The 25398-nt window shown below is 35.4% G+C and overlaps 1 protein-coding gene and 1 pseudogene across 1 annotated transcript in view; both read right to left on the bottom strand.

The window, feature by feature from the left end:
- LOC125825438 (uncharacterized) overlaps positions 1-25398 on the bottom strand; it is a 1130247-nt gene that overhangs the window by 707965 nt on the left and 396884 nt on the right. The gene's annotated exons all lie outside the window — the stretch shown is intronic.
- LOC125825472 (uncharacterized) lies at positions 808-5250 on the bottom strand (annotated as a pseudogene).

Raw genomic sequence — 25398 nt, 5'->3', positions numbered from 1 at the left:
TCTTTCTTTGAATATTGCATCACGTTGAGCCAACTCTTCTCTAGCATTCTTTAGATCATTACTTAGGATATCCAGAGTAGACTTGTAATTTCTTTCCACCTCGAGCCGAGCTTGCTTGATTCTGACTTCAATTTCCTCTTCTCGATCTCTGAGTTCTCGCGCTGATCCTTCGGGCATTAATTTGAGGGGGGCTTGATCAAAGAACCAATGGAGGTATGAGGGGTCTACTTCTCCTTCAACACGATCGTCTACCATAGCTTTCGAGCTTAAAGTTCGACTACCACCCCAAATCTTTTGAGCTTCTGATTCTCGATCTCGATCTTCAGACGACACCTCCCATACGAAACTCGTGTATCCTCGGCCCTAGGTAAGATTTGTTTTTGTTCTTGTTGGCGTAGCACCCGAAGGGGTATGTATGGTTGGAATCCTCGAAGGCCTGTCAGAACAAAGAATGGACGATGGAAGACATAACAATTACCTCACTTGCAGGGAACCAATGATAGTTCCATGTAATATCAGATGCAGTTAATTTAAGAAGATAATGTCTTCACGCTTTGACACCTTTTGGCAATTTGTCTACTAATTCCTTCATCCTGTCTGGGTGGCTCAAAATATAATTCGTCCATTCAGATTTGAAATCTGTCGCAAAACGATGGCGATACAAGTACTCCAAAAACCACATTTGCAATAGAATGCTGCAACCTTCAAAAAAGTCTTCCCCTTCTCTACATTTAGTCAAAGCACGATAAATGTCAGCCAACATCATTGGCAAGATAGTGGATTTCTTTTTCTTCATCATAACAGCGACTATTCCCGACAGACGAATACTGATTTTTTTATCCCTTCTTGGAAAAACCATGGTTCCCAAAAAGGCCACCATGAATGCTTCTTGTCTATGTTTTTCCCAAGTATGGAGGTGTTGCCCATTTTTAAGTTGTTTCCCGTAGTCTGAAAATCCTTCTTTCTTTCCATATCTTGAGTATAGAAATTCCAAGGAAACCAACCAATTATCGAAACACTCCTTATGAGGATAAATGATGTGCATTTGTTCTAAAAATTTGTTCCCGCTGACGTTTTTTGGGGTTATGAGTGTTTTGCTTCGGAGATCCTTGCCTAACCCTGTGAAACCACCCAACTCCTCCAATGTAGGCGTCAACTCAAAATCGCTAAAGCGAAACACATTGCTTGTAGAATCCCAAAAAGGGATCAAAGCCTCGATCAAATCTCTATCAGGACTAAATCTCATGATATCTGTGAGGAAACCAAGATGTTTGAATATCTCAGTTCGCCTAAACTCATGCATATCGTTCCACCAAGCCATGAGTAGTGGTGGGGTTTTATCCGTGATCATGAACTTTGGGGGATCATTAACCATTTCGACTGCTTCATCCCTTGGTCTTTTATCACATCTCATAGATTTCATGGTTACCTGGTTAGGAAAAGAAACTCGCGATTTAAAACCAAATTTAACTTATGAAATTTTGATAATTCGAAATCATTTGTTGAAGTAGTAAAAATAAAAAAATATATATGAAAAATGACTCAGAATGCCTAAAGTGGTCATTCTTTCGAAAACGACCTTTGTTGACCTTCCTTAAGGGAAGCCTAGGTTGTTTTAAGAGAAAATGACCGGATAAAGAGATAATTTTGACAAGTGAATCATGAAAACAGAAAGAAAAAAAAATAAAAAGAAGGTGGATATGCCCTATTTGAAACAAATTTAAAGACATACATATATATAATAATTTATTTTATTGCATTATTTTTATTGTTTTTACTATAACCTTTTTTATTTATATATTTATTTTTTTATTTTTATTTTCATTTGTTGTAAAAACTTGATGTTTTGATAAAAGCGAGAATACAATTGAGGGTTATATATATATATATATATATATATATATTATTTTCACTTTGTTTATCTTGAATTATTTACTAAAAGTGGGTAAAAATAGACGTTTCTTCTTTTAGTCAATTATTTAAAGCCGGTCAACATTGGTTATAGTCTTCCACATGATGCAACAAGTAGCACAAAAATGTACATGATGGTCTCAAGAACAGGTACCTGTCCTAGACAAACCCGGCCCCCATGCCGAGTCTTGCTAAGTTAAATGCGCATGATGCAGATAAAGCGGAACCTAGTAAGGATATCATGTATGGAGGTTTCAGTTCTACTAAGGTTGAACTTGTGGAGCAAGGTATCTAGACTAGCTGTAAAACGAGCGGACAACTCGAGTTAGGGAGTAGCAACGTACCGGTAGCAGCACTTTCCGGCTTTGTGCATGGGTGCTCCCTATCCTAAACATGTATGACTAAATATCCTTCACCATGGACCGAAGATCCACTGGCTATCTTAACAGAAGTGGGGTGCGCAGTTGCAATTCCCATAATTGTATTATAGAAGACTCAGAGGGGTGCGCGAGAGAAGACAGTTATAATGCAATGCAAATAATATTAAAATAGTAAAAAAGTAAACAATTAGCACATTCAGCCAACAAATACAATATCCAAAACATAAATAATTAAGTAAATAGTCATATATAAGTCAATATTATAAGCTCGAATTCTGGTTATTCCCCGGCGGAGTCGCCATCTGTCACACCCCTTTTTTTTTCCTCAATATTTAATTTAAGTATGTTTTGAAAGAAAAAGAGTTTTTCCAATTAAAGCGACATTTTTGAAAAGAAATTATTTTATTATTCAGAGTCGCCACTTGGAATTGAGTTTTGGTGTTCCAAGTCACCTTATTATTTAAACCCCTAATCAAAAGGAAATTTGACTCTTTATTTTTATTGGTCTGCGAATACAATGATAGGGTAAGGAATTCTGTTGACCAAGGGGAAGGTATTAGGCACCCCTCGAGTCCCGTGGTTCTAGCACGGTCGCTTCATTGACTATATATGACTTAAATTAATTTTCGGATATTGTATTATTAACTTAATAATAAATTATTTACCTCATTATTTGGTTTATTTTAAACCTATTTATATTATATTAATATATTTTCGTTAATTAAAAAGAATGTATATCACATAAATTTATTCAAACATAATAAAGTAAAGTTAATAGATTTACAAATCTTGAAATGTCTTGTAATTCCTTTTCTTCTCCTTTTTTTTTCCATGTATTTGTATTTATTTATTTTTATTGTGGATAGAAAATATGTAGGTATCTAATTACTAGGAATTAGAATTTTTGTAGGATTGAGATTTTTGAGTTTGAGTATTTTAGGATTGTATTTTTTTTAGTTAGATTTAGAATAGAAATAAAATTTTATGTGATTTGGAATTAGTTTTAGCAAGAAATTCTAAATAGATTAGGACTATTCACAATTAAATATCACGAAACCAATTTCAATATTAATTACATCTAAAGAGCATAAAACAATAATTAAAAAAAAATGTATGATACATCTTTTATTTTTATTTTTATATTATTCTAAAGCAAGAAACGTAAACGGTTACGTTTTTCTAAGCATTCATAAATTCATCACAAACAATGGTAGATAATAATAACATGCGACTCAGAAAACTTCATATTATTGGAACCAAATTTCGTACGAGCATTCTAACTACATTATGCGAGAATTTAGAGTTACCTCGCTGCGAAAATTAATACCACAAAAAAAAACAACTGCTACGATCTACTGATTTCCAAAGTTAATAGCTAATATTAACTTTAAAGAGCCATGAATCCGAAACCTTGAGCGAAACCTTGAACGCTGACTTAATTTTCAAAATAAGACTCACTTTTTGTTATCTTTTTTTTTTTTTCTCTCTCTCTGTTTCTGTGTGTATGTGTATTTTTTCTTTACTGAGCGTATGTTTTTATAATAGTTTGGGGTGTGAGTCTGGTGCTAATTAAAAGGAACGTGATGGAGTGGGATTAGGATTTAATTTAAAATTTAGTTGAGAATTTTAGGATTGAGATAAAGGAAGAAAAATATTAACAAACAAATAATAAAAAAAATAAAATAAAGAAAGAACGAACAGAAAAAGAAAGAAAAGAAAGAAAAAAAAAACGTGTAAAAAAATAAAATAAAAAGAGAAAAGATCGTGCAAGAGGGGAAGAAAAGAAAGAAAAATAAAATAAAATAAACTAAATGGGAGGAGGATTTTTAGTAAATAAGTTAAGGAAGTTGGGGGTAATTAGGATAAAGGTAAGGTAATTTGAAATTTTTAGGACTCTTCTTTTTATCTTTTATTATTATTTTTTTCTACTTTTCCATGATATATACGACTATTATTATTTTTTAGACTAGATAAAATTTGAAAGATTAAAACAAAATACGTTAAATTCAAAAGCTTTCTTTATTAAACTTTAAACATAAAGTGAGCTTATAATTTGTTGTAATTTTCAGTTTATTTTAAATATAACCCTACTGAAATAATAATATTTAAGTATTAAAATTGGGTGTAAAATTTTTATGTTTTGGTCAAAAATTAGGTGTTCACACCATCTATAGATAGCCTCTTCTCCTTAATGATAGTCCTCTGTCCCTCGGCCTTTCGTCTGTTGAGAGAGCGGGGACGATGACCCTTTGCAGGAGGTGATGGGACCACAGCTTGGTCTGGACCAGGAGGAGTAGTTGCCTAGGGTACCCAAATCCTAGACAGATCATTCAACCTCTTGGAGCGTATATCAGCTCTCCGGGCTAGTAGTAGTTGATCATTCTTATGCTCGGAAATGTCAGCCTGAGTGTCTTGGTGTTCTCCCTCCCTCTCAGAGGTGGTGAGCTGACCTCCGTTAATTCAGTAGCTGGCGCCTTGCCCTTTTATTTACCCGTCCCACCTGTGGTAGGAAGTTTTGTTTCTTTTGCTTTGGATGCAGCTGCATCCTCATTGATAGTGATTCCCTTTGCTTGCTTGCGGGGTGGCATGTATCGTCCTACTACTTTTGGTCTAGCCATATCTACAAAACACACCAAAAAGAGTTAAAAATCATCCAATAATAATAGATCAACAGGTTGCAGAAAGACTCGTCAAACCGATGAGCGAGTCGTTGAGTCACTTTAGCGAGTTAGGTCGAGCTCACCGACAGACTGGCCTAAACTGTTTTCTAAGAAATGGCCTGTCGGCGATGTTCAAGGGCCTTCAACAGATCGCCGACCTGACTCAGCGAGCTCAGATAGCACGTCAAAATTAACAGCGTGGTTTAGGGGCACATAAAGGGCGATTAAGGGAGACTTTTGGTGAGTCGCCGAGTGAACTCGGTGAGCTCAGGCTCTCCGCTGAAAGTTACAGACTCCATTCTAGCGAAAACATGAAATTAAAGGCGATCAAAGGGGATGTTGGTGAACCACCAAACGATTCGGCGAGCTCGACCCAGCTCGCCGAATTGCCCAACGCTTTAAATTTCAACCCTGTTTCCCAAATTCAAGCCCACAGTGTAACATCTCAAAAATTGAAAGAACTAGAAAGAGCTAGAATTAGAAAGAGTGGTTTTTGGAAATCATAAAAAAATTTGGAAAATTGCTTAAGTTAAGTTAAGTTTGAGTTTTTGTTCAATTTCAAACGGCCATATCTAATAGCTCATGATGTGTTAGGTGTGTTTCCAGATATCATAAAAAAAATCTTGGAATAATATTTCCAATACCGCTGAGTATGCACGATTCCAAGTTTGTATGAGTAAGGTATGCCCTTAGGAAGTTGGGTTGTTGGATTAAGGAAAGTCTAATTATTCTAATTCATTTTTAGGAGTTAATTGGAGTAAAAATCAGATTTTATCCAGTTTAGAAAAGTTGAAGCTTCATGCTAGGGCTTGGAGAAAAGAGAAAAGAAGAGAAAGGAGAAGAGGAAAACCAAGATTCGCAAAGAACGATCGATTTGGTTGTGGGTTTCGCCAAGGAATTGATCCCACAAGGTATGTAAGTCTTTCATAGCATTTCGTTCACCCACGCACCAAATATGCTTAGTTCAGCGAAATTCATCCTAAAAGAGTTTGAAAGTTGATGTTCTTGATATGTATTCTTGAATTTGAATGTCATTCTTGAATTGGGATGAATTGAGGAGTTCTGACATCTTTACGTTGAGTTTTAGAGTTGTTTTAAGTTAGGTTCTTGAGTACATATGTTGGGTATCTGAATCTAAAATGAATTTGAGAACAATAGTCGAGTTTAGGTGAATTGGGGCTAGAAAACGAAGAACGAAAAAGTCGAGCAGGTTTTGGCACGCAAGACCGCGTCGCAGACTTTCTCCCTCAGTGAATAAAAGTCAGCTCCACGTCGCGGTTAGGACGCGAACTCCTCTATCTCAAAATCAATTTTTGCGATCAAATATTTAAATGAAACTCCGCGTCGCGGACTTGTTCCAAGACGGTGATTTCTTGATCTTTTCTCATGTTTAGCTATCTACAAACACTCCTAAACATCATGAGATCTTTCCTATCACAAATCACAATCCTTGAATCCATAATTCAATTCAAGGAAAGTTAGGATCAAAGTCAAGAGAAGTTAAGAGTCAAGTCTAGAAGTTAAGAAGCAAGTTTAGAAGTTAACAAGCAACTCAAGAGAAGTTTATAAAGTTTTTCTAAAGTGTTTCACAAACATTTTAACTTTGTTTTAAGACTTAAATTTCAAGTTAAGCAAAAAGTAAAGAGTTCAGTTCATTTCTCAAAAAGCTATAAGTGAACTAAGTATTCCCAAAGAGGGTAAAATGTTTTCACATTTCAGTAAGAAAAAGGAACATCGATTCCAAGAGAGCTCTTATGCTAAGTTTTGGGAGTAGTATTGAGCACCGATATGGGGATGCGAGTTCATATTAACTCAAGTCTCCATAAATCATGTAACCATCATAGGTAGTAAAGGATCATATTTTTAAGATGAATCCTTAAGATGCTTTTCGCATTGACTAGTGGATCCAATAAGTTAAGCGTTCTATATGCTGACAAAATATAGGACAGTTCTGGCAGCGTAGGCAAGACGTTGTTTCACCACTTAGGCTCATAGTGGTGATTTTCGGTTAGAGAAACTCCCACATAAACTATATTACTTTATTATATGACTAAAGTTGAGTTTGTTTTTTCATTCTCTTTAACGAACTAATTTGCTTTACTGTTTAATAAATCTTTTCATATATTGCATGTGTTTTATTACTTTATATTGAGTTTAATTATTCATGAGTTAAGAAGAGCCAAGGTAAGTGTTTCTTTCAGATTCTTTTCAAGCCTATGTTATGTTTAGCATTCCAACTCTCATACTCGTACAATCAATGCACTGATGCTAGTTGGCCTGCATCTTATAATGATGCAGACTCAGGTAACCAGGATCAACATCCAGTTTGAGCACTCAGAGTATTGTGGTGAGCCTCTTTGCTTCCGGAGGATCCCTTTTATTGCTTTTAGTTTTTTTATTAGTTCATTAGGATGTGGTGGGCCTGTCCCGACATTCATCTCAGTTGTTTAGAGGCTTCTTAGATAGACAGTCAGATAGGTAAATTCATTTGTCACTACTTTATTATTGGCTTATGTTTTGAGACTTGAGGTTGCCATTTTTGGTAAGTTTGAATGTTTACTTAAGAACATTCTAAGTTATTTTACAAGTTCCTTTTTAGATTATTTCCTGTGTTTAAGTCTTCTGCTGCATAAGTAAGCTAGACTAAGGGTTCGCTTGGGGCCAACTATAGTTCTCGAGTGCCAGCCACGTCCAGGGTGTAGGCTCGGGGCATGACAAACTTGGTATCAGAGCATAGAGCTCAAGAGTCCTAGGGAGTCTATGAAGCCATGTCTATAGAGTCCTAGTTATCAGTGTGAAGCGTGCCACATCTATAATTAGAAGGCTGCATTTAGGAAATTCCTTCACTTCTTTCATACTCATTTCGTGCGTTAGACTTTTATCGTTAAAAAGTTTATTTCTAACTCGTGCTTGCGCGTAACCGATTGTGCATTGGACTATTTTGAGAGTTCTTTCATGTGGCATTTCTTTACTTGCGAGCTGAGAGAAGCAAATAGATGATTGCCGACATGAGGAGCAGGATGAGTTTATTCATTGTTGGGTTACCTCGTCTGTCAAATAAGGAAATTAAGGCAGCCATGCTAATAGGTGACATGGGCATAGTAAGGCTGATGATCCATGTGCAACAAGTTGAGGACGACAAGCTGAAGGATAGAGAAGAGTTTGAGAATAAGAGGGCTAAGACATAATGGAATGAATCCGGGCAGCAAAAAAGTAATGTGAACCGGTCTCCTTTTCAACATAAGCAGAAAGGACCTACTCCATCATATGCTAGTGCACCTACACCAAGGAACAAATGTGAGTACAATAGTTAGAATTCTCAGAACTTCAGAGCTAGAGATGTGCATTCACAAGGTAGTATGGCACAAGGGGGTACTAAGACTCATGCATGTGCTAAGTGTGGTAGGAACCCACCTAGGTAAGTGTCGTGATGGTCAAGCAGGCTGCTTCAAGTGTGGGAAAGAGGGTCACTTCTTGAAAGAGTGCCCTAAGAAGAGGCAATCTGGTGTGAATCTGCAAAATAGAGCTCAATCTTCATCAGTTGCTTTACCAGACAGGGCTGCACCTAGATGGAGCTACATCAGGTACTGGTGGAGGAACAAACCATCTTTATGCTATCGCTCATCTCTGAGAGCAAGAGGATTCGCCATGTGTTGTCAGTGGTATGATCCAAGTCTTCAATTTTGATGTTCTTCCTGAGCAAGTTCTTGAGCCTTCAGTGTTTCTACACCTGATGGTGAGTCTATTTTAGCAGAAAGAGTCTATCGTGATTGTTTCATTTTCGTCAATCAGAAGAGTACCATGGTTGATTTAGTTGAATTAGACATGGTAGCTTTTGATGTCATTCTTGGTATGGATTGGTTTCATGCATGTTATGCCTCAGTTGATTGTAAAACTCGAGTTGTCAAGTTCCAGTTTCCAAGGAACCAGTTATAGAGTTGAAGAGCAATTCAGCAGTGCCTAAGGGTCATTTTATTTCGTACCTTAAGGCGAGAAAGTTATTTTCCAAGGGGTGTGTCCATCAGTTAGTCTGAGTTAATGACTCTAGTGTTGAGATACCTCCTATCCAGTCAGTTCCTATAGTAAAAGAGTTTCCAGAAGTTTTTCTAGATGATCTACCCGTAGTCCTTCATGAGAGAGAAATAGACTTTGGCATAGACATTCTTCCAGATACCTATCCTATCTCTATTCCTCCATACAAAATGGCACCAGCATGGTTGAAAGAGCTTAAAGAGCAGTTGAAAAATCTCATAGATAAAGGTTTTATTCGACCAAGTGTCTCACCTAGGTGCGCTCCAGTCTTGTTTGTTAGAAAGAAAGATGGTTCCCTTAGGATGTGTATAGATTACCGCCAATTGAACAAGGTTACCATCAAGAATAAGTATCCTCTTCTGAGAATTGATGATTTTTTCGATCAACTTTAGGGTGCTTCTTGTTTTTCGAAAATAGACCTCAGATCTGGCTACCATCAGTTGAATGTAAGGGAATGTGACATTCCCAAGACAACATTCAGGACCCGTTGTGGTCATTACGAGTTTCTGGTCATGTCGTTCGGTTTAACTAATGCACCAACAACGTTTATGGACCTTGTGAATAGAGTTTTCAAACCTTATTTAGATATGTTTGTTATCGTGCTCATTGATGACGTACTAATCTATTCGAGGAATGAGGAAGATCATGCTACTCATCTCAGATTAGTTCTTCAGACTTTGAAAGATAAGGAGTTATACACTAAGTTCTCTAAATGTGAGTTTTGGCTTGAGTTTGTGGCATTCTTGGGTCACATAGTTTTCGGTGATGGAATAAAAGTTGATACTCAGAAGATAAAGGCAGTGCAGAATTGGCCTAGACACACATCTCCAACTGATATTAGGAGTTTCTTGGGTTTGGCGGTCTATTATAGAAGGTTCGTAGATGGGTTCTCATCTATTTCATCCCTTCTGACCAATTTGACTTAGAAAACAATGAAGTTTCCATGGTCGGAAGCTTGTGAGAAAAGCATTCAGGAATTGAAAAAGAGGATGACTACTGCCCAGTGTTGACCTTACCAGAAAGTACGCAAGTCTTTGTGGTGTATTCTGATGTGTCTAGAGTCGGTTTAGGTTGTGTGCTAATGCAGAATGACAAAGTTATAGCTTATGCCTCCAGACAGTTAAAAGTTAATGAGAAGAATTACCCAACCCATGACTTAGAGTTGGCTGATGTAGTATTTGCTTTGAATATATGGGGTCATTACTTATATGGTGTTCATGTAGATGTATTCACTGATCACAAGAGTATTCAATACGTGTTCACTCAGAAAGAGATTAATCTCAGACAGAGGAAGTGGTTAGAATTACTCAAGGATTATGACATGAGTATTCTTTACCACCCAGGTAAGGCTAATGTTGTTGCTGATGCTTTAAGCAGGTTGTCTATGGGTAGTACCACCCATGTTGAGGAAGAAAAGAGAGAGTTAGCGAAAGATGTGCATAGACTTGCACACTTAGGAGTCCGATTGATGGATTCCACAGAAGGAGGAGTAGTGGTGATGATTGGGGCTGAATCTTCATTTGTGTCAGAAGTGAAAAAAAAAGCAAGACCAAGATCCCATTTTTCTTGAATTGAAGGCAAATGTTCATCAGCAAAAAGTATTAGCCTTTGAACAAAAGGGAGATGGAGTATTGATATATCAAGGTAGGTTGTGTGTACTAATAGTGGATAAACTCCAATAGAGGATCATGGAGGAGACTCATAACTCTAGATATTCCATCAATACGGGTTCCACAATGATGTATCGTGATTTGGGAGAGGTGTATTGGTGGAATAGTATGAAGAAGGGCGTTGCAGAATTTGTTGCTAAGTGCCCAAATTGCCAACAAGTTAAAGTAGAGCACCAAAGGCCCGGTGGTTTGGCTCTGAATATAAACTTCCATAATGGAAGTGGGAGATGATTAATAAGGACTTCATCACAGGTTTACCAAGGTCTCGCAGGCAGCATGATTCTATTTGGGTGATTATCGACAGAATGACAAAGTCAACCCACTTTTCACCGATAAAGACTACTCATTTGGTAGAAGATTATGCTAAGTTGTATCTTTAAGATATGGTAAGAATTCATGGGGTTTCGGTCTCCATTATTTCAGATAGAGGTGCGCAATTTACTGCACAGTTTTGGAAGTCATTCCCAAAAGGCTTAGGTTCAAAGGTGAACTTAAGTACTGCTTATCATCCTCTGACAGATGGGCAAGCAGAGCGCACTATTCAAACCTTAGAAGATATGTTGAGGGCTTGTGTGATTGATTTTTCAAGGGTAATTGGGATGATCACCTACCTCTCATTGCTTTTGCTTACAACAATGGTTACTACTCTAGCATCCAAATGGCTCCTTATGAAGCTCTTTATGGGAGAAGATGCAGATCTCCTATTGGATGGTTTGAAGTTGGTGGAGAAGGGTTGATAGGACCAGATTTAGTTCATCAAGCTATGGAGAAGGTGAAAGTGATTCAAGAGAGGTTGAAAACAACATATAGTCGTCAGAAATCCTACACTGATGTTAGGAGAAAAGAGTTAGAGTTTGAAGTAGATGATTGGGTGCATTTAAAAGTTTCACCCATGAAGGGCATCATGAGATTTGGTAAGAAGGGGAAACTTAGTCCCCGGTATATTGGACATTATCGAATAGCCAAGAGGATTGGCAAAGTAGCTTATGAGCTGGAGCTACCACAAGAGTTAGCCACGATTCATCCAGTGTTTCACATCTCTATGTTGAAGAAGTGCATGGGCAATCCTTCATTGATCATACCAACTGGAGATATTGGGGTCAAGGATAGTTTATCTTATGAAGAGATTCCGGTTCAAATTCTAGATCTCTGAGTTCGCAAGTTGAGGACAAAACAGGTAGCATCAGTCAAAGTCCTTTGGAGGAACCAATTTGTTGAAGAGCTACTTGAGAAGCTGAGGAGGAATATGAAGAAGAGATATCCACATCTCTTCGAATCCGGAGAAGTTCCGAATTAAGGTACTAATCCTTCCTTAGTATTTATTTATAAGTTGGCATGTTGTTTTGCATTTGCTTGTGGGTGCTTGAACTGAATGTTGTATGTTACACCCTTAGCCTAGTAAGAATAATCGCATTCGAGGACGAATGTTCCCAAGGGGGAGATATTGTAAGATCTCGCAAATTGAAAGAACTAGAAAGAGATAGAATTAGAAAGAGTGATTTTTGGAAATAATAAAAAATCTGGAAAATTAGTTAAGTTAAGTTTGAGTTTTTGGTCAACTTCAAACGACCATAACTCCTAGATCAGGATGAGTTAGGTGTGATTCAAGATATCGTAGGAAAAATCTTGGAATAATATTTCCAACGCCTCCGAGTTTGCGTGATTCCGATTTCGTATGAGTAAGTTATGCCCTTTGGAAGTTGGGCTGTTGGATTAAGGAAGTCTAATCCGGATTTTGGAAGGGTAATTTAGTCTTTTCCTGACCTAATTATTCTAATTCGTTTTTAGGAGTAAATTGGGGTAAAAATCAGATTTTACCCAGTTTAGAAAAGTTGAAGTTTCACGCTAGGGCTTGGAGAAAAGAGAAAAGAAGAGAAAGGAGAAGAGGAAAAGCAAGATTCGCCAAGAACGATCGATTTTGGTTGTGGATTTCGACAAGGAATTGATCCTAGAGGGTCTATATGTGAGTCTTTCATAGTGTTGGGTTCGTTCACCGACACGCCAAACATTCTTAGTTCAGCGAAATTCATCCTAAAAGAGTTTGAAAGTTGATGTTCTTGATATGTATTCTTGAATTTGAATGTCGTTCTTGAATTGGGCTGAATTGAGGAGATCTGAGATCTGTACATTGAGTTTTAGAGTTGTTTTGAGATAGGTTCTTGAGTACATATGTTGGGTATCTGAATCTAAAATTAATTTGAGAACAATAGTCGTGTTTAGGCGAATTTGGGCTGGAAAACGAAAAAGGAAAAAGTCGAGCAGGTTTTGGCACGCAAGTCCGCGTCACAGACTTTCTCCCTCAGTGAATAAAAGTCAGCTCGACGTCGCGGTTAGGACGCGGAATCCTCTATCTCAAAATCAATTTTTGCCATCAAATATTTAAATGAAACTCCGCGTCGCGAACTTGTTCCAAGACGGTGATTTCTTGATCTTTTCTCATGTTTAGCTATCTACAAACACTCCTAAACATCATGAGATCTTTCCTATCACAAATCACAATCCTTGATTCCATAATTCAATTCAAGGAAAGTTAGGATCCAAGTCAAGAGAAGTTAAGAGTCAAGTCTAGAGGTTAAGAAGCAAGTCAAGAGAAGTTTATAAAGTTTCCTAAAGTCTTTGACAAACGTTTTAACTTTGTTTTAAGACTTAAATTTCAAGTTAAGCAAAGAGTAAAGATTTGAGTTCATTTCTCAAAAACCTATAACGGAACTAAGTAGTCCCAAAGAGTTTATAAATGTTTTCATATTTGAGTAAGAAAAGGAAACATCAATTCCAAGAGAGCTTTTAAGCTAAGTGTACGAGGCTAAAAATAAAGGAATATGAAAGATTTTGAAAGTTTAAACCGTTTGGCCTTTTAAAATTTTTCAGTTTGCGGCCCTTTCGTTGTATTAGTCGTCCTCGTCGAACCACTCGGTTATGTGCTGAGTGGTGACTTACCTCATTGAGTTTTACAGGACCACCACTCAACTTGGGGGTCCAAACGGCGGACAAAGTCGGGCTCACCAACCTGTTCAATCAGTCGTCGACTCATCCATGGGCCCATCGAGGTTTACAGCCTCCCACCTGTTATTTTTGTGAGTCTAATAACGGTCCAAGTCGGGCTTATCAAACTCTTCGGCGAGTCGCCGACTGGACAGTTGGCTCGCCAACGTGCATTTCTAAAACACATTCCACTTTTTAACATGCACATTCAACACCCGTTATTCCAAAAACAAACACAAAGCATTAAAAACTTGGATTGCCTCCCAAGAAGCACCTTAATTAGTTAACGTTGTGGCACGACGCAAGTACCTATTCAAGTTTCATTTTTGGGGTTCACCATAGTATCACTACGCAACTCCCCTTGTTTTGGGTTAAGATGATACGAAATATGGCCCATTTGGGTCTCCAGTAGCTTAATAGATATGGAATGAGAAGCAATCATATGATTTTGTATTGAGACATTCTCTTTTATCTCTTTCAACACTGTGTCATGTTCTTCGACTTTGTTGAGAATGCATGAGAATATCTCTTCTATATGTCCACCCTCATAGTCCTTGGGCTTTTTACGCTCATGGGGGATTGTACCTATCTATCTTTTTGTAAAACACTTGAAATTCCATGATATTTTTGGCCAAGATATCCAGTTGGGTCATCATTTTGGCTAAGTTCTGGTCCACATCAGGATTTATACCTCCAACACCCACAAAATTAACACTACTAGCACCAACACCCATGACTTTTTGGCTAAGATGTCAAGTCGGGTCATCATCTTTGCCATGTTTTGGTCTCTCTCTTGATCTTTTTCAATCTGCTCCTTTGTGAATTTATAAGTAAGAGGACAGACCTGACCTTCACGGGTGTACTATGCCTAGTAAATCTTGATCATGCCATCAAGGAGTTGGGCTGCTATTACATAAGGTTGTTGCATTAAACCTCCTGGGAAAGTTGGTCAGTCAATCCCTTATTCACTGAATCAAGGCTTCTGTAGAAGTATTACAACACTACGTCATCGGGCAGTCCATAAGTTGGGCATTGAAGCACCATTTTCTTAAACCTTAGCCAAGTCTCATAGATAGGCTTGTCCCGAAGAGTCATCATCTTCGAAGGGGGAAAAATCGCACTTGGAATGCGGTAATAAGTTCATCCCACAAATTGATAGAATCTCTTGGCAACTCAGCCAACCACTTATATTCTTCTCCCATTGGCAAAAATGGGAACAACCTCAGTCGGACCGGTCCTTGAGATATGTTCTTAAAGGAAAACGGTCCACAAACATCAACAAAATTCCTGATGTGCTCATGTGGATCCTCATGAGCTAGCCCTCCAAACAAACCCTACAATTGTTAGAGCTGCGACATGGTGCTTGTGATGTGAAACACATCGTTTCCTTCAGCTGGAGGCAAACGAATGGCACCAACACCACCCATTTGGTTAGGTTCATTGACATTCGGGTCATTAACATCATTGAGATTCCCGATGTCATCTTGTTGGCCCACTTGGCTACCATTGCTACTATTTAAGCTCATCTCCTTTGTTTTAACAACAACACAAAACCAAAACTAAAAGTAAGTGAATTCAACTATAACTAAAAAGAACACAATTCAACTTCACCAAAAGAATTTCAAATAACACCACTCCTCGGCAGCGGCGCCATTTTGATTAATAACGTTTCAAAGACACTACTTCCAATTCTAAGTGTCAATGATCGCAAATTAGTATAAAACTGACTAAATGAGTTGGGGTCGAATCCCACAGGGAGCAGTACGTGTTTCAGATTTGATTGAGAAGTATAAATGTGGTCAAATAATTCATAGGAATAAAAATTATCAAATAATGACATCATTCAAGTTAAAGGGTGACACGAATGTCAAATGGTGGGGAAGGTTGGTTTTTAGATTATCAGCTAAAAGTAGTCACAAAAACTAGGAATTAACAATAATGAGATGGATTCTTGGGATGTGATCGATTATAGGTAAATGTAGACATATGGGTAATTGCAACTATTAGCAAATAGCTAGATATTAGTGAGTAGGCTAGACTACAATGGAGGTAATTTTCTCTTGAACAATTACCCCGAATCAGGTGATTTCTTTCGAACATCAACAAGCAATACATATAAGAGCAGTCCACACTTTAATTCATTAACTCTCTCGAGCTGAATGTGTGCGATAGGGTTTAGGATTCACTCTCTCGAGCTAAACCCAGGTCAACCCAATACCCACAAATCATCAATGAATAATTTTAGTTCTAAAACTTCTCTCTCTCGCAACCCAAGAACACAAACATAGAACTGCATTTGCAACTACAATTCTTAAATTAAACCATAATTAATGATTAAACTCACTTTTAAATAGCATTTGAACTAACAATTAACAATACCCATAAACTAAATCAACCCATAATCACATTACCACACCCCAAAAATTAGGGTTTTATCTAGACATTATAAAAAGGTAAGAACAGTTACCAAATTGATTATCATCAACTGGATAAGAGTAATTTCATCCTTACAATGCTCAAATTTGATGAATCTCAAAGACCCACTTCTAATTTCTCAAAAGTGACTTTACTTCAATAAAGAGACCTTCCTGAATGCTTGGCTCCTGCAAGATGTACAAGACATAAAAATTAAGTATACATAGTTCAGATTATTACTACTTTTTTTGACAAAATGAAGCAGAGAGGATGGGAATATCCATACAAGTCTAAGAAAATCCTCGACAAATCCAACTCGAGTTTTGCAGACACAACAACAGATGCAGTAATGAACATGAAGATCACTGTATTCAACTTTATCCTATAAACTTTGTTGATAGAATCAAGAAGTTGTTGTAGGGTTTTAAACTATGTGAATGGAAAATGATATTGTTGAAAATATGCCCAAGTTGTCCATGTAGGGATGGATAAATTGCAATTTGTACACGTGGATTGTTATGATAAAGCAAGTAAATTAACATAAACCAACTTGTTTATAAAATATAACTTGAGAGCATGAATTTCCAAAGCATAAGCTAAGTAAATTGTTGTAAGTGAATGAAAATTAGACGAGAACAAAATTTGTGCATCAAGCCTCATGAAACCTATTAATACTCACTATTTCTACTCACTAATCCAAAATTTTCTTATAATGGTTGAAATTCAGATTTACCTTATCTCATTTGTGTCTCGTATTTCATGGTGCATCTTTGGAGCTAGGTGGGCTCACATTGTGGTGTCAATCTCTTAGTCACGCTAGACCTATCGCTTTTGCCCATTTGTCACTTTCTGACTCATCTATCTATCGAGCTTGATTAGTTTTATGCTATATAGATTGTCACACCTCGGTCCTACACCCCGGGCGTGGCCGACACTTTGAAGCCATTTCTGGTCCCAGGTAAACCCTTCGCCTGGCTGACTACTGAGCAGAAGACTAAACATACATGTAGAAGCCTTATAAAATAAACATTAATTAAATATATCTCATACAAAAGTCTGAAATAAATTTGAATATGAATAATGATAATAATGTTTAAACTTCTAAATACAAATTACTGAATCGACTGACTGACTTTGTCTATATATAAAGGCTCTACTAACGAAAGATAGGCGTCGGGACAAGACTCATGTCTACCTGACTATTCAACTAACAATTTCTTAAAAATTAAATAAACTATACTAACTAAATTAGACCCCCCCCCCCCAAGAATTGAGGAGGTCTCACCAAATGCTAGTGGAAAGTGATCTTACCGAATGTTTGCTATCAAGAGTACCTGAAACTGCATCATAAAATTATGTAGTATCAAATGGCGTCAGTATATAGAATGTATGGTATGTAATATGACTGAATGGAATAAATAATTGAACTAAAAGGAAACCTAAAGTACCCTGACTAAAAGCAAAACATGAATATGAGGTGAAATCATTAAATCTCTACAACGAGATATGCAATAATAGCAAAATACTAAAATAATATACTTTATATTTCTTGGGGAGTTCTCTAATCGAAAACCATCACTATGAGCCTCGTGATAATACAATGTCTAGCACATGTTGTCAGTCATCCTATACCTTGCCCGAGTATAGGAAAACAAAGTTTGACCGATGGATCTATCTGAAAAGCCCTCAACAAGGCTGTGAGGAGTCGCCCGAATCAACGACATGAACCTATCTACGCTGGCGACACAATTTATGGGTTTTGAGTTGTTAACTCTTACCCAAATCGGTGCTCAATACTACTCCCAAAACATGCAATAATGCTCATACGGTAAAGATGTCCCCCTTTAGGGGAAAACTTAAAATCTGATACTTTGAGTCTATGATCAATAATACTTCATTAAAACTAAACTGAACTGAACTTGACTATGCTTTTATGAAAATATTATTTTGACTCATTATTTTGCATGCTCTTTTATCAATGCATTGAACTTACTTTAAAGACTGATTGAAAATCCTTTCTCTAAAACTGATTATGCTTTGTTTAAACTAGGCTTGTTTTCTTCATGAATATAATGCATCATAAAATTCATAATTAAATATGGTTCATGGGGTGAAATAAGCATGATCAATTATTAAAAATTGTACAATAAATTAATGTACTAAAATAGATACAACAAAATCAATAATTCATGCTAAGAAAGTAAGTAGAACCTTTGAATGTAGTAAGCCTTGGGTTTGAAACCCTAGTTGAACCTTGCTATCTGAAATTTAGATGTAGGGAGTAAGGAAGAACTCATTAATTCAATATGATAGCTTAAAGTACCTTGATTCACTCTAATTGAAACTGTAAGTTTGTAGAGGAACCCTAAAAGTCTCTTCTTGAACTTTAGGATGAGTTCTTGTTTTCGCTAGATATGAGAGAAAGCATTGATGTTAGAATCTTATTAAGAATTCGTGATTAGAGATTGATTTTTTTAGAACTAATTTAGATACATGAGAGTAACAAACCCCGTTATTAAAGATGCAGGAGATGAGAGAATTTGAGAGAAAATAAGCCCTAGGTTGTCCAAGATGAATTTTATAATGACCCAACATTTTAAAATTTAGACTCTCAAAAATTTGTTTGGCGTGGTGCGCCCATGCTACAGGCTGCTGGAAAAATTTCCTAGCGTGGTGCGCCAACCTACCAGGCACGCGGAGCACACGGTCAATTTGACATCTCTCTAGTAAAATGCAGATAACTTTTTACTCAAGAGTCGGGTTGACGAGCGGTCAGTGACATTGGAAAGAATAACTGTAGACCTTTAATTCGATAGGCCACGGGTTATCTAAATTTTACTATTCTGAGAGACATGGTCGTTTGAAGTTAACCCTTGTATAAACTCATGTGAAAATATAGTTGATAGAAATGCTTTGAACTTGGTTTGGTGTTTAAGGTTCTTTACGACCCAAAACCATATATGATATAGTTACTACACTTTGTAAAGGACCTTAACATATATGCACAACTTAGATTGTCCCACATTTTTTGGGTACTCAAAGAATTGTGACAGAAAATGGAAAACACTTCAATTCTTGGCCGAAAGCAAATGAAAAGTCCTCTGACATTTCTTGCGTGACACATGTCCCTCCACTTTTAATGCTCCGAGTACGTGTCTTCTAGTGATTGGTTAAAAACCATGACAGACTATCAAGGCAATGATAACGTTTCGTTTCCAAAATCTATATATGTTCTTCCATTTTCAATTTACTTCCTTCACACCTTCTTCTTAGAACTTTCTTGTCATTCTTCCTAGTTTCAAGTTTTACCGCAGTTTCATCAAAGATTACCACCTTCTTAACTATCCTTTGACTTGATTTATCTAGAATCCACGACATAATTACAACTTAATAGGGATGGTGGGGGGACAAAGTCGACAATAGCAATTTGAAAGGCCAAATCACAATTGAGGACGAGGATCATTGTTGGAGAATGAAGATGTTGGGTGAATCTTTTTACGAATGACCCATGAATTTTTAAAAATGATCCGATTTATATTTGTATCCCAAAATATTAACCCCCTTAAGTTTTAAACTAAAAATTATTTTAGTTCTGCATAAATGGAAACATTTATTCATGTGGACTGTTACTTGACATCTTTTTTTGAATAAAAATAGAGAGTGCACACTACATACAATCAACTATTAAATGAGTGTGTATTACAATACATATATGGTGATAGTTTAGGTAGAAAAAATGAATTACTGATAATGGAAGTGTGACTTTGACCATTTAACTTTATTTTTAAAAATTGTCCACTTTTAGTTGTCGAGTTTAAAAATCAATAAATAATTTATCAATTAGTTCTTGATAAATTGGACCTTCACCAACAAGATGAAATAAAGTTCTTGTAATCAGCCCAACTTAACTAATAAGATTTATTCCCTATAGTCCATATTAAGTGAACTATCGGAAGTTTCTTATATAATTCAAAATAAATGAATTTTTCAAAGTTCAAGCTAATTGCTAATTGGATTTTTTTTCATCATATTTATCCTTTCTTTTAATGATGTTGTTAACTACTTCACATTTTTATTGTTTTTTTTACTGTATGTTAATTCCATGTTCTCCTTGATTGTATCGATGATATGAGAGTCATATTCATCACCCTTCCTGTCCACCGTGCCACGAAGGTGCCGATGACCCAACTTGAAAAGGGCTACCTCAGAAAAAGCTACCTACTTGTGGTAGAGTGAAAGAAACCTAGTGTGGAGCCGTCAAGGCTCTCCCACATTATTATCTAGCTTTTGCGGTGTGGAAGAGTCGATACTTAGAGTCCCTAAAATTTGTATAAGAAAATTATTGCCGATATATATGGTCTTGGGAAATGGATAACTTTTGAGTCGAGTTAGGCGCAAATGTTCATTAATTTCTTTGTATGATAAAATGTATCATGGAAGCAGAATGTATCACTTGCTATTTATAAATAGTTACTCTAGAGTTGGGAAATGGTTTAAACAGGACTCTCGGTGCAATTATAGTAGTGCCTACCCACTTGCGGTAAATAATGATATTTTGTCCAAAAAATGATGAAAATGAGGAAGAGTTTTATGGAAGACTTATTAATATAGTCGAAATTTTCTAAGTGAAGTCATGCATGGGAAAATGTGTACAGCATACAAATAAACGTCTACATTTTCAAAAATCTAGTTGGTTGTCGCCGGAGGAACTCCAAAAGCTGTCGGTGCCGGAGAGGATCACCTGGTTGCCGGAAATATTGTTCGGAAAAAGGTGTTTCTGTCTTAGAATATAATAATATATCATCGATGTACACTACACAATTTTCTATTTGTTTAAAGTAATTGTCCATAAAGTGTTGATATCTACCTGGTGCGTTTTTATATCCAAAGGGTAACACATTCCATTCATAAAATCCTTGTGGTGCAGTGAATGCTGTTAGTTTTTTAGATTCTTCTTCTAGTTTTAAGTGATAAAATCCTGATTTACAATCAAATTAGCTAAAATAATTATATCCTTGTATTTGTCTTATCTTTAGTATTTTATTTGGTATCGGATAATTATATGTTTTAGTTTTTGCATTTAAATTTCTATAATCAATAACCATTCTACTTTTTCCTCTTTTTTGTTCACTATGTTTATTTACGATAAATGCCGGGCTTGTATGCTTACTATTGCTTTCTTCTATATATCCTTTTTCTAGTAATTCATCTATATGTATCTTAAATTCGGTTAAATCATTAAAATTGTACTTTAATGGTTTTTGGGTTATTATACTGTTATTATCCATTAGCTCAATTTTTACTTTTGTTTTATGTTTTTCCCATCCTTGTAAAAGATCCTCACTATATAATAATTCTAACTTATCTTGAATTATTTTTACTTTATCTATAGAGAATATAATTAATTCTATTTTAGGGTCTTCTTCTTTTATATTTTCTAATTTTTGTGTAATTTTTTCACTTCCTTTTATCCATTCTGTTGTTTTTCGTTTTTTATTATTTACTCTTTTTGCTCCTATTTTTTGTTTACATGGTGTTGTGAACCACCAGTGTGTTTTTGTTATTATATGTGGGTATAATTTTTCTAAAAATGGCATTCCTAATAGCATATCTTTTGTAGTTAATTCAAAGTTATATATTTCTTCTATAGTTAATATCTTATCCCATATTTGTATTTTTATATTTTTTGCCTTATATGTGATCATGCTTCCTTCATTATTAAATCCTGTTACTACTATAGGTGTTTTTAATTTTTCCCACTTATCTTTTGGTAAACAATTGTATTTACATATATTAGCTTCTGCACCCGTATCTATCATTGGTGTATAATATCGGTTGTAATATCCTTCTATTATTATCTTTGCAAGTATATATATTTTCATATTTTTATCATACCAAAGTCCTTTTTATTATTACTCTTTTTATTATCTTTGCAACATTGCCAATACCTAGTTCCACCAATTAATAATAGTGCTAACTGCTAACTATCTTTCTAAATGGAACTGTCTTCTATAAATAGTATTTAATAAGGTTTTAAAAATATATAGGCTAAGTTGATTGATTATCTTCTAAAATTGGGGGGGGGGGGAGTGAATTCAAAACATAAAATTAATGGGATGAAACCAAAAATGTGTTGAATCATTTTTGACAGAGATTGTTTGTGCATTTCTGAAAAGAGATTTGCTTTTTATTCTGCTTTCTGAACTCATGAGAACCTTAAATTTATACCTACTTAAAGGATTTGAGACCACATTAGGACTGGCCTATTGTGGGATCTATTAAAAAAGAACCCTTCAACGCCACAATTTATATGATGCCACGAGTAATTGTTGGGTTTTAAAAGATGTGAATGAAATTGAAGAGTTGTGAGTTTTATAAAGAGTTTTGACTTTTTTGAAGAGTTGGTACTTTTCTGAAGAATTGTGACTTTTCTTAAGAGTTGTGTTTTATGAAAAGTTTTGATTTTTTCGTAAGGCTGTGACTTTTCTGAAGAGTTGTGACATTTTTGATAAGGCACAATAAGCACCCATTCACACTACCATATGTTATCTATAAAACCCTCTATTTGAAGAGTTGTGAGTTTTATAAAGAGTTTTGACTTTTTTGAAGAGTTGGTACTTTTCTGAAGAATTGTGACTTTTCTTAAGAGTTGTGTTTTATGAAAAGTTATGATTTTTTCGTAAGGCTGTGACTTTTCTGAAGAGTTGTGACATTTTTGATAAGGCACAATAAGCACCCATTCACACTACCATATGTTATCTATAAAACCCTCTATTTAGGGTTTTATAGATAACATATGGTAGTGTGAATGGGTGCTTATTGTGCCTTATCAAAAATGTCACAACTCTTCAGAAAAGTCACAGCCTTACGAAAAAATCATAACTTTTCATAAAACACAACTCTTAAGAAAAGTCACAATTCTTCAGAAAAGTACCAACTCTTTAGAAAAGTCAAAACTCTTTATAAAAGTCACAACTCTTCAATTTCATTCACATCTTTTAAAACCCAACAATTACTCGTGGCATCATATAAATTGTGGTGTTGAAGGGTTCTTTTTTAATAGATCCTACAATAGGCCAGTCCTAATGTGGTCTCAAATCCTTTAAGTAGGTATAAATTTAAGGTTCTCATGACTTCAGAAAGTAGAATAAAAAGCAAATCTCTTTTCAGAAATGCACAAACAATCTCTGTCAAAAATGATTCAACACATTTTTGGTTTCATCTCATTAATTTTATGTTTTGAATTTACACCCCCCCCCCCCAATTTGAGAAGATAATCAATCAACTTAGCCTATATATTTTTAAAAACTTATTAAATACTATTTATAGAAGACAGTTCCATTTAGAAAGATAGTTAGCAGTTAACACTATTATTAAGTGGTGGAACTAGGTATTTGCAATGCTGTTTATTGGATCCCTTTCATTAAAAAATTATACTGTGTAATTAAGGCAAACATAATCTTCCTACATATCTGTAAATTGTTAAATCTCCTTTGACAAAAGGGAAGGTAGTAGTGTAGTGGCATATGGGGTTCCGAATCTGTTTTAGATCATATACTTAAATCTTATGTATACATTTTAGTAATTATCTCAAAAATTTATTTTTTGAATCTCCTTCAACCACTACTATAATTGCACCGAGAGTCCTGTTTAAACCATCTCCCAACTCTAGATTAAATATTTATAAATGGCAATCGATACATTCTGCTTCCATTTTACATTTTATCATACAAAGAAATTAATGAACATTTGCGCCTAACTTGACTCAAAAGTTATCCATTTCCCCAGACCATATATATCGATAATAAATTTCTGATACACATTTTGGGAACTCTAAGTATCAACTCTTCCACACCGTAAAAGCTAGCTATTAATGTGGCAGAGCCTTGACGATTCCACACTAGGTATCTTTCACTCTACCATAAGTCGGTAGCTTTTTCTAAGGTAGCCCTTTTCAAGTTGGGTCGTCATCGTCTTTGTGGCACAGTGGACACGTAGGGTGATGGATATGACTCTCATAACATCGATACAATCAAGGAGAACATGGAATTAACATAGAGTAAAAAAAACACAATAAAAATGCTTTTGACACAAATGAATATATCTACCTACTTGAAGAAAAAGAATCATATATATATATATATATATATATATATATATAAGAGAACCTTAGGCCCACCTACGTGGCACTAACACAAAATAGAATTCCCTTTTAATTAATATATTTCAAAACTAGTCTTCTCCTTTCATGAAAAGTTGTGACATTTATGAAACGTTGTGACTTTTATGAAAAGTTGCTACTTTAATGAAGAGTTGTGGCTTTCATGAAAAGTTGTGACTTCTATGAAAAGTTGCGACTTGAATAATGAGTTGCGACTTTTATGAAAAGTTGTGACTTTTATGAAAGGTTGTGAACTTTCCGAAGGGTTACAACTTTTTCAAATAGTTGTAACATTTCCGATAAGTCACAATAAACATTTGTTCACACTACCCTTTGTTGTCTATAAATAGAGAGATTTCCTCTCATTTTCAAACAACAAAAATTCTGAACCTCTTCTTATTCTTCTTCACAATTAAATATTTGTGTACTTTCATCATGTTGAGTGTCTCACTGATACCATTGCTTATGTTAAAAATCCTGGTATATATTTTTACAGTCATTAATTTATACTTATGTTATTAAGGATAAATGATAAGATGTAATAACTTTTATTTTCCTTTACATTAGTAATGTTTGTTACTATGTAATTTTGTATGTAAGACAATATAGTGTTTTCATTTTAATGACCGATATGTTTTAAGTATTATTTTATAAATTTTGTGATATTAAATTCCCATGTGAAGCGCGGGAAATTTTACTAGTATAGTATAAATCATTATCATATATAGTGAGGACATGTACATCTATTAACATGGGAAGCTCTTATTGAATTTGGGTATATACCTGAGGAGATTAAGGACATGAATAAACTCGGTCTCTTGTTAATCCTAGACGAAGACGAAAAATAAAAAATTCAAACGCAAAGGAAAGGGGAAATCAAAACCCTAAAAGCTTGTGAAATGCAAAGGCTGTAATAAGTATTTTTTTTAGTATTTAAGAACTTTAACTCTTCATGTCTGAGTTGGTACACAAATGTCACATTCCTTAACGAGCAATAAATAAAAGACTAATTTTACTATATTATTCTTTGAATATAACTAATTCAATATTTTGACAAATATGTTGGCGAAATGAATGGTACTTTGTCTGGTCTATATTAAGTGAATTGTTGGGATATAACACTTCTCTTAAAGAAAATTATTACGAACAAATATTAAAGGCTATTTTTAATTATTATTATTATTATT

Source organism: Solanum verrucosum, unplaced genomic scaffold (assembly GCF_900185275.1).
Source record: "Solanum verrucosum unplaced genomic scaffold, falcon-dt-bn FXZP01000101.1, whole genome shotgun sequence".
NCBI lineage: Eukaryota > Viridiplantae > Streptophyta > Magnoliopsida > Solanales > Solanaceae > Solanum > Solanum verrucosum.
The sequence above is the reverse complement of the archived record's forward strand: the minus strand, read 5'-3'. Positions and strand labels throughout refer to the sequence as shown.